Source organism: Elephantulus edwardii, unplaced genomic scaffold, assembly GCF_000299155.1.
Source record: "Elephantulus edwardii isolate Elephantulus edwardi_28Jun2011 unplaced genomic scaffold, EleEdw1.0 scaffold00011, whole genome shotgun sequence".
Classification (NCBI taxonomy): domain Eukaryota; kingdom Metazoa; phylum Chordata; class Mammalia; order Macroscelidea; family Macroscelididae; genus Elephantulus; species Elephantulus edwardii.
Genome location: NW_006399761.1, coordinates 5,956,409 through 5,963,467, shown reverse-complemented (window position 1 = coordinate 5,963,467; position 7,059 = coordinate 5,956,409). Strand labels below are relative to the sequence as shown.

Here is a 7,059-nt window from a genome sequence, read left to right as displayed (position 1 = left end):
ATATATATATGAATATATGAGATTCTATTTGCTCCTGCATTTTCTCAGTAAGTTATTCCTTATATTTGCCTTTCTCTGCTCCAGCTTGGTGAGATTTGGCTTTGTGTTCAAGAATTCTTTCTTATCTTTGTCCAATTTCAGCCTGGTGATAACCAGCTTGCTTGGGTGAATGTCCACATGGACAGTTGCACTCTTTTAGTGTTGATGACGTACTTCTTTCTGTACACCTGGACTGTCTTGCCAATATGCTGATTTGTGCAGCTCAGTGTCCTGCAAGCCCCTGGACCTTGCTGTCCTGGTAGATGGGCAGAGCAGACACTGTGCATCTGCCATAGCTCCTTAGAAAGAAGGGAGGACATGATCTCACTGCATATATTCAAGGGAACACGTGGTATTTGTGGTTCTTGCGGGGTCCAAGGTTTCAAAAGAGCTGAACTGATTTCATGGTGCCCCTCTTAGCTCACCAGGCATCTGGCAGCATCAAACACTCCAAACCCAAGCTCCAATTTTGCATTTTAAAAAGCAAGTGGGAGAGGGGAAATGAACCCTACAAAAAAGTCTATTATGGATAACTAGTTATGGAAATTTATCATCTTATTGCTGAAGTACCTATAGAATCTTATTTTTTTAAAAAATGTAGCATAACTTCTTGTACAAAAGTTCAATACCATTTTAAACCATCTTATTTTTTAAGTAAAATACCTAAATACAAAAGTACACTGATAAGAGACTTAGGTCCTGATTTTATGAAAATGGTAGAAAAGAACTCCATTCTTTAAGAGAAATTATTACAGTAAAATTAATCTGAACAAAATCAATTTGAAATTAACTTTGTGAACCCAGACTTCTCTGCAAAGGATTTTTACTTACTCTGATCTGTCTGATTTAGAACATTTATAGAACATATACATATATGCATGCAGCTTCTGCAAAGTCTTGCCAATTAACTGGAAAATGTCAGTGTTAAATGGCCAAGCTGGTTGGTTTAACAGCACCTCTAAATATTAGCGAGAAACCTTAGGGGGCTGTGAACTTATGTTAGCAGGGGATGAACAACTCAAAAAATGAGGGTGACAATGGTTGCTGAACTTGAAGAACGTAATTCATATTAGTGAAGTGTGCATGAGGAAAGTGCTGACTTTGTGTGCACTTTGTGTGTATCTACATTTTGAATAACAACAAAATAAATTATCTTAAAAATTGAAATGATCTTGAATTACATGAGAGGAAAAACAAAACATGAGTAATCAATCCATTTCTATGTGCCTGGAAAGGAAAGACTGTGAGCCAGGTTAACAAGTTAAGGTTAGCCGATTCTCAGTCTATTTGCCTAAGGAATAATAGAAGAAATGTACAGGCAGAACTTAAATGCTTATAAAGTCAGTAACAACTATAGAAAGATTCACTGCCTAAGTCTGAAGTAACTAACACATCCGTGGATAATTCAATGAAAACTTGTCTTGTACTGCCATTTCTATAGCTGTTTAACTCTCATTTTCTGTTAAGACAAATTGTGCTAATTTATAATTTAAATTGTAACTTGAATTTAGTATCTAGTATGATTAACTGTCTAAGCATTATATTTGTTTATAGTATGAATAATAGTGTTGTAGTAGAAATACTAAAATTCATTGAGTAGAACATAAATTCCATTTTTGTTGACTTTGCTCACTGATAGATTCCTGTTGCTGCCAACAATTCTTTTTAAAGGAATAATTTTTCCAGATCCACACTAACCCTGGCTGTTGACAAGAAAATACTGTTTTGCTCTTTGATCTTTTCTGCCTCCTTACCACTCTGTGCTATGCAAACTCATCACAAGTCTCAATCAGTTTCTTAGACTGTAAATCCTAACAGAAGGAGAGTGCTCATACTTCCTCAGATTAGCTGGTGGACACAAACCACTGGAAATGTATAGTCTTCGAGTTAACAGTTCAAATCCTACAGGTTACGCCACCTTTCCTTATGTTGTTGTTGTGTACCATCTAGTCAGAAGTGACCCACAGGTGACCCTCCAGTTGTTTTCAGAGGCTATAAAGCACACAAGAGGAGACTGCCCATTTTTCTCCACAGACTAGCTGGTGGAATTGAACCGCATATCTCTGCATTGGCACTTACCACTAAGTCTTGAGTACTCACAGTTTAGTATCTTAAGAGAGTTGATGAAAAGAGTTAGTGAACATTTGTAAAATATTTAACATAGTACCTAGAGGACAGTAAGCACTTGCTAGGTAACTCTTCTAGATGACAAAGAGAAAAAGACCTAACTCATGATTATGCTAGATAAGCCCTTTGTGACTTAGTCACCACCGTCTTTCACCCTTCTGCTTCATTCACCTTTCCTTGTTAACTAAACATACCTACTGTCCAGGACTTCCCCCCCCCCCCCACATCCCTGAAGTTTTAGCCACACCCATCAACCTACAGATGCCAGCAACTGCCAGATGACTTTTGTCTTTGCTAAAATATTATCCACTCTTACAGTCAGTCTCCTGTGTCCTCAAAAGTTACAAAATAGTGTACAAGATTTTAAAAAAGATAATTTGTCAGCTCCTAACTTGTTTTTCACCAGAGTGCACTGCATAATTCTAGTCAAGCTCTGCATATTACAAAGCATTTACTACATGCCTGGTACAATGGAAGAACAATTATTTGTAAATTAAACAGACGCATGCTTAAGCCATTTGGTATTCTTCAAATTTCTCCCTAGAAATAACAAAACTACAAAGAAGAGGAAAAATAATCCCCAAATATCTACAAATATGTCCTAAAACCACCTCATTCAAACAGAAATTTTCCTGTTCATGTAAAATCTTTTATCCTTTAAAAAAAATTGCTGAGAATTTTACATTCTCTTGCAGGACAGATCAGCTGAGTACCTCCAGAGTGTCAAAGACCCTTCTCCATCAAGTTAAATGACTGCTGGGAGAACAAGGCCTAAGAAACCCCAGTATATAAAGGGATGTTAACAGCTTTGGCATATAGTAAGTTATTAAGTGAAAGAAAAGTAATAAAAACCTTAGAAAAATGTCTGCTCCTCCAAAGTTGCAGTACAAAATATAGGTTGGAATCAGAGTTGCAAGAGGTTCTAAACAAATCTTGGAATTCTTAAAGAAAATGTCCTATGTCCAAAGAGGATAAAGGTTGAGTATACTTTCATCACAGCATTCTCAAAAAACACACGGGGACAAAGTTAAAGATCAAGAATCAGAACTCTTCAAGGTAATATAAAGAAAACTCCAGCAAAACAAATGCAAAGAAAACATACTCACCTATGTTGGTATCAGAAGAATGGATACTTGCCCTATGCTGAACCATTTGCTATCTGAAACAGACATCCTGTCTACTTAATTTCTTTGCGGAGCTCTCTAAAGCGTCTTCACACTTGTTATTATTACCCTTATTTTCAGATATCAACAGACTACTTCTAGGCTCCAAAGAGCCAAAATGTCTCTGATAGACAGACACTCTGCTAGTCTGAGAATGTCTATTTTAAAATAAAATTCATGTAACTGTATCTAGACTCCAAGCAGTAATCTAGAAAAATGTTATTTTAACATATCACTATTTATTACACAAAATAATTTATGAATAGGAGAACACTAAGATTCAAAAATCTAATGTTTTTAAAAAGAAGTTAAAAGGCAATCTCAAAGGGAGGACAAAGGACCCTGAGGGGGTAAAGCAATCTTGAAAAGGCAGCGGGCTGATCCCTCACGCTGCCTGACGTCCAGACACACAGAATAGAATGAAAAGTTTAGAAGTTAATATATACATCTTCGGTCAACTGATGGCTCATAAAGGTGCCACAGTAACATTCAACAGAAAAAAAGGCTTTTCAAAAAAATGGTTCTGACAACACAGAATTTCTACATACAGAAGAGTGAATCAGGATCCAGACACAAAAATCAATCCAACAGGAATTGGTCACCTAACTGTGGAAACTAAAATCATAAATTCTCAGGAGAAAAATAAAAAGAAATTAAAATATGTGTGTGTGTGTATATATATATATATATATATATATATATGTTTCTGCCTAGGAGATCTATTTTTTAAATTTATTACTAATTTTAATGAAAATTTACAGAGATTTTGAATTTCCATTCATTCATCGTTGCACCTTTTCTCCCTGCCCACCCCTCCCTTCCAGTTTGTTCTTTTCTTTGAAAAGTAAAAGAAAAATTCTTTCATTGTTATACAATCCCTCCCCAAGTCCACTCCACTATGCAGCCTTCATTCTGGACTCATGCCATGACAATAATACCTAATCATATATACCTTTTAAACAGTTCTCTCTCATCTGTTTCAATGTAGTGTATGTAATTTATCCCATCTTTCTTCCCCAACCCCTATGTCAGTCCCGTTTTACAACAGTGGCCTTTGTCCTTTTGTGACTGAGATATTTCATTCAGCATAATGTCTTCCAGGGTCATCCATTTTGAATAATATTTCATGAATTCCTTGTTTTTGAATGCAGTGCTTCTCTATACATTTGTTTGCTAATGGGCCCTTAGGTTGCTTCTAATTCCTTGCTATTGTGAACAAAGCCGCGATAAACATGGGTGTGCATATATCTGCTTGGGTGGTGATTATGGTTTTCCTTGGGGTATATTCCCAGTAGTGGAATTGCTGGATCAAATAGTATTTCTATTTGCAACTTTTTGAGAAAGCGCCACACCACCTTCCACAGTGTTGGCACCATTTTATACACTCAACAGTGAGTAAGGGTTCCAGTTTGTCCACGACCTCACCAGCATTTGTTGTTTGCTGGAGATCTATCTTTTTATGAAAGATTATAAAATGTGGCAGCAAAAGCATAAATAGAAAAATGATAAAACAGTTAAATGGGATTTCATAAAAATGAACTATTTTTGTTCATGAAAAGATTTATGCTGTACCACATAAAATTCTAGTGCTGGTGGTGGTGTGTATACCATCGAGTGGGAACCGACCCACAGCTGACCCCTCCTGCAGGTTTTCAGAGGCAGTAATTTCACAGGAGGAGATTGTTCATCCTTCTCCTGCTAAAACTCTAGTATCCAATATACAAATAAAAAGGAGCTGTGGTGGCCTACAGGTAAGTAAATAGTTGTGCTGCCAACCCAAAGTCAGGTGGTTCAGATCCACCTGCTGCTGTAGCAAAAAGATGGGCAATCTCCTCCCATGTCATTTAATACATCTGAAAATGTATTTTCAAAATGTATTTTAAAAGCTAGGTGACCAGCTATGAATCCAACTTGAAGGCACTTAAAAACAACAATAATCATCCCAGAGGTGCAAAGTTCAAATCCACCAGATGCTCTGCTGGAGAAGGAGGAACAATCTCCTCATGTACCAGTCTGATTTGATGGTACACACACACACAAACACTCACACGAAATAATAAAATTTAAAAATTAAAAAAAAAATCCCACAATAATCAATAAACGGGCAAAGGACCAGCGAGCATATGAAAAGATGTTCATTATATTAAACCAAAACCAAATAGCTGAAAGAAAACCCACTTCTACAGCGCTGATTCTGACTCCTGGGAACCCAAAGTGTTGGGTTTTCTGGAAAGAACTGGCCAATGGGTTTCCTAGGCTGTACTTTTATGGAAGTAGATAATCAGGACTTTCTTTTGTAATATTGAGAGTTGAGATGAAGCAGCAAATCTTTAGGTTAGTAGTTGAGCAATGATTAAAAATACAGGAAACCAGAAGTATTAAGCTTGTGGGGTAACAAACCCTTGTCCATTTCTGGAGGGAATAGAGAATGGTACAGTCACTGTGGAACACAGCTTGGCAGTTCCTCAAAAAGCTGAAAATAGAACTATCGCCAGACCCTACAGTGCCAATCCTTGTACATCAGAAGGCAGTGTGCCAACAGAAACCTGTACACAATATTTATTTCAGTACTTCCCATGACAGCCAAAGGTGGAAGGGGCGGGGGGAGTTCTTAGTAATGTCCATGGATAAACAAGACGTGGTACATACACACACAGGATGGCCACTCAGCCACAAAGAAAAACGGAAGTCCTAATGCCTGCCACCACAGGGGTTGGCCCCGGAAATATCATTCTGAGGACAGAAATTAGCTGTGAAAGGACAAATATGCTGTCACATATATGAAATACTATACAGAAAACAAAGACTGTTCACCAGGGATAGTGTCAGTTTTTGCTTCCAGAACAGTTTAAGTAGATGATGGTGGAATGAACTGGAAAGGAGAACAAGGATAGTAGTTTCATGACCTGAAGAATGTAATCAGTGGCATGATGCTGTGTGGAGATGGCCTGTGCAAAGTCTGTTTTCACTGTACACACACATTGCACAGAATCACTACAATTCTAAAAAACAAGGTGATTTATTATGACCTGTGGACCAAATTGCCTTCACACTCGTGTGAAACAGCTTTGAAGAGATAAATGTACTGATATTACTTAGTAAGAAATGAAAGCCTACTTGCAAGGAAAATACACATAAAAGCAAAGGGGAAACGATAGAAAACTGTGCACACAATGAGCCTAATCCCTGAAGAAATAAACATCTATAGGTGTGCAAGTCTGCAGAAACATCAATTCATCTGTTACTGCTGTTCTGAGACGCCTTGAATGCTCTCTGCCCCGTGGTGACCCTTCGTGTAACAGAAAGCAGCACCGCCCAGTCCATTATTACCTTTATGATCTCTAAGACATCCCAACAGACTGTGTGGTGCTTTCCAACACAGGGGTCTTGTCTTCCAGAACTATCCTGGATAATAATCTGTTACAATCCAAATATTTTCCTTACTAAATTTTAGAAGTAGATCACCAGGTTCTCTATTTCTAGTCTTAGTCTGGAAACTCCACTGAAACCTGTCCACCAGGGCTAACCCTTGAAGGTATGAGAAATACTGGTGGCAAAGCTTCCAGCATTGTGCATACAGCAAAGGCAACACAGGGTGACAAACGTACACAAGGGCTGTGATCTACTCAGGTGCTGATGTTAGCTGTTGTCCAGGCTGTCCCAGACTCACAGCAACTTTCTGCACACAGAGCCTAATAAAGGGCAAATTATAACCTATTTTATATTATAA

At 37.8% G+C, this 7,059-nt stretch overlaps 1 protein-coding gene across 1 annotated transcript in view; it reads right to left on the bottom strand.

Moving 5' to 3' along the window:
- Positions 1 to 7,059, bottom strand: part of FOXN2 (forkhead box N2) — a 25,963-nt gene that overhangs the window by 3,092 nt on the left and 15,812 nt on the right. The window lies entirely within an intron of this gene.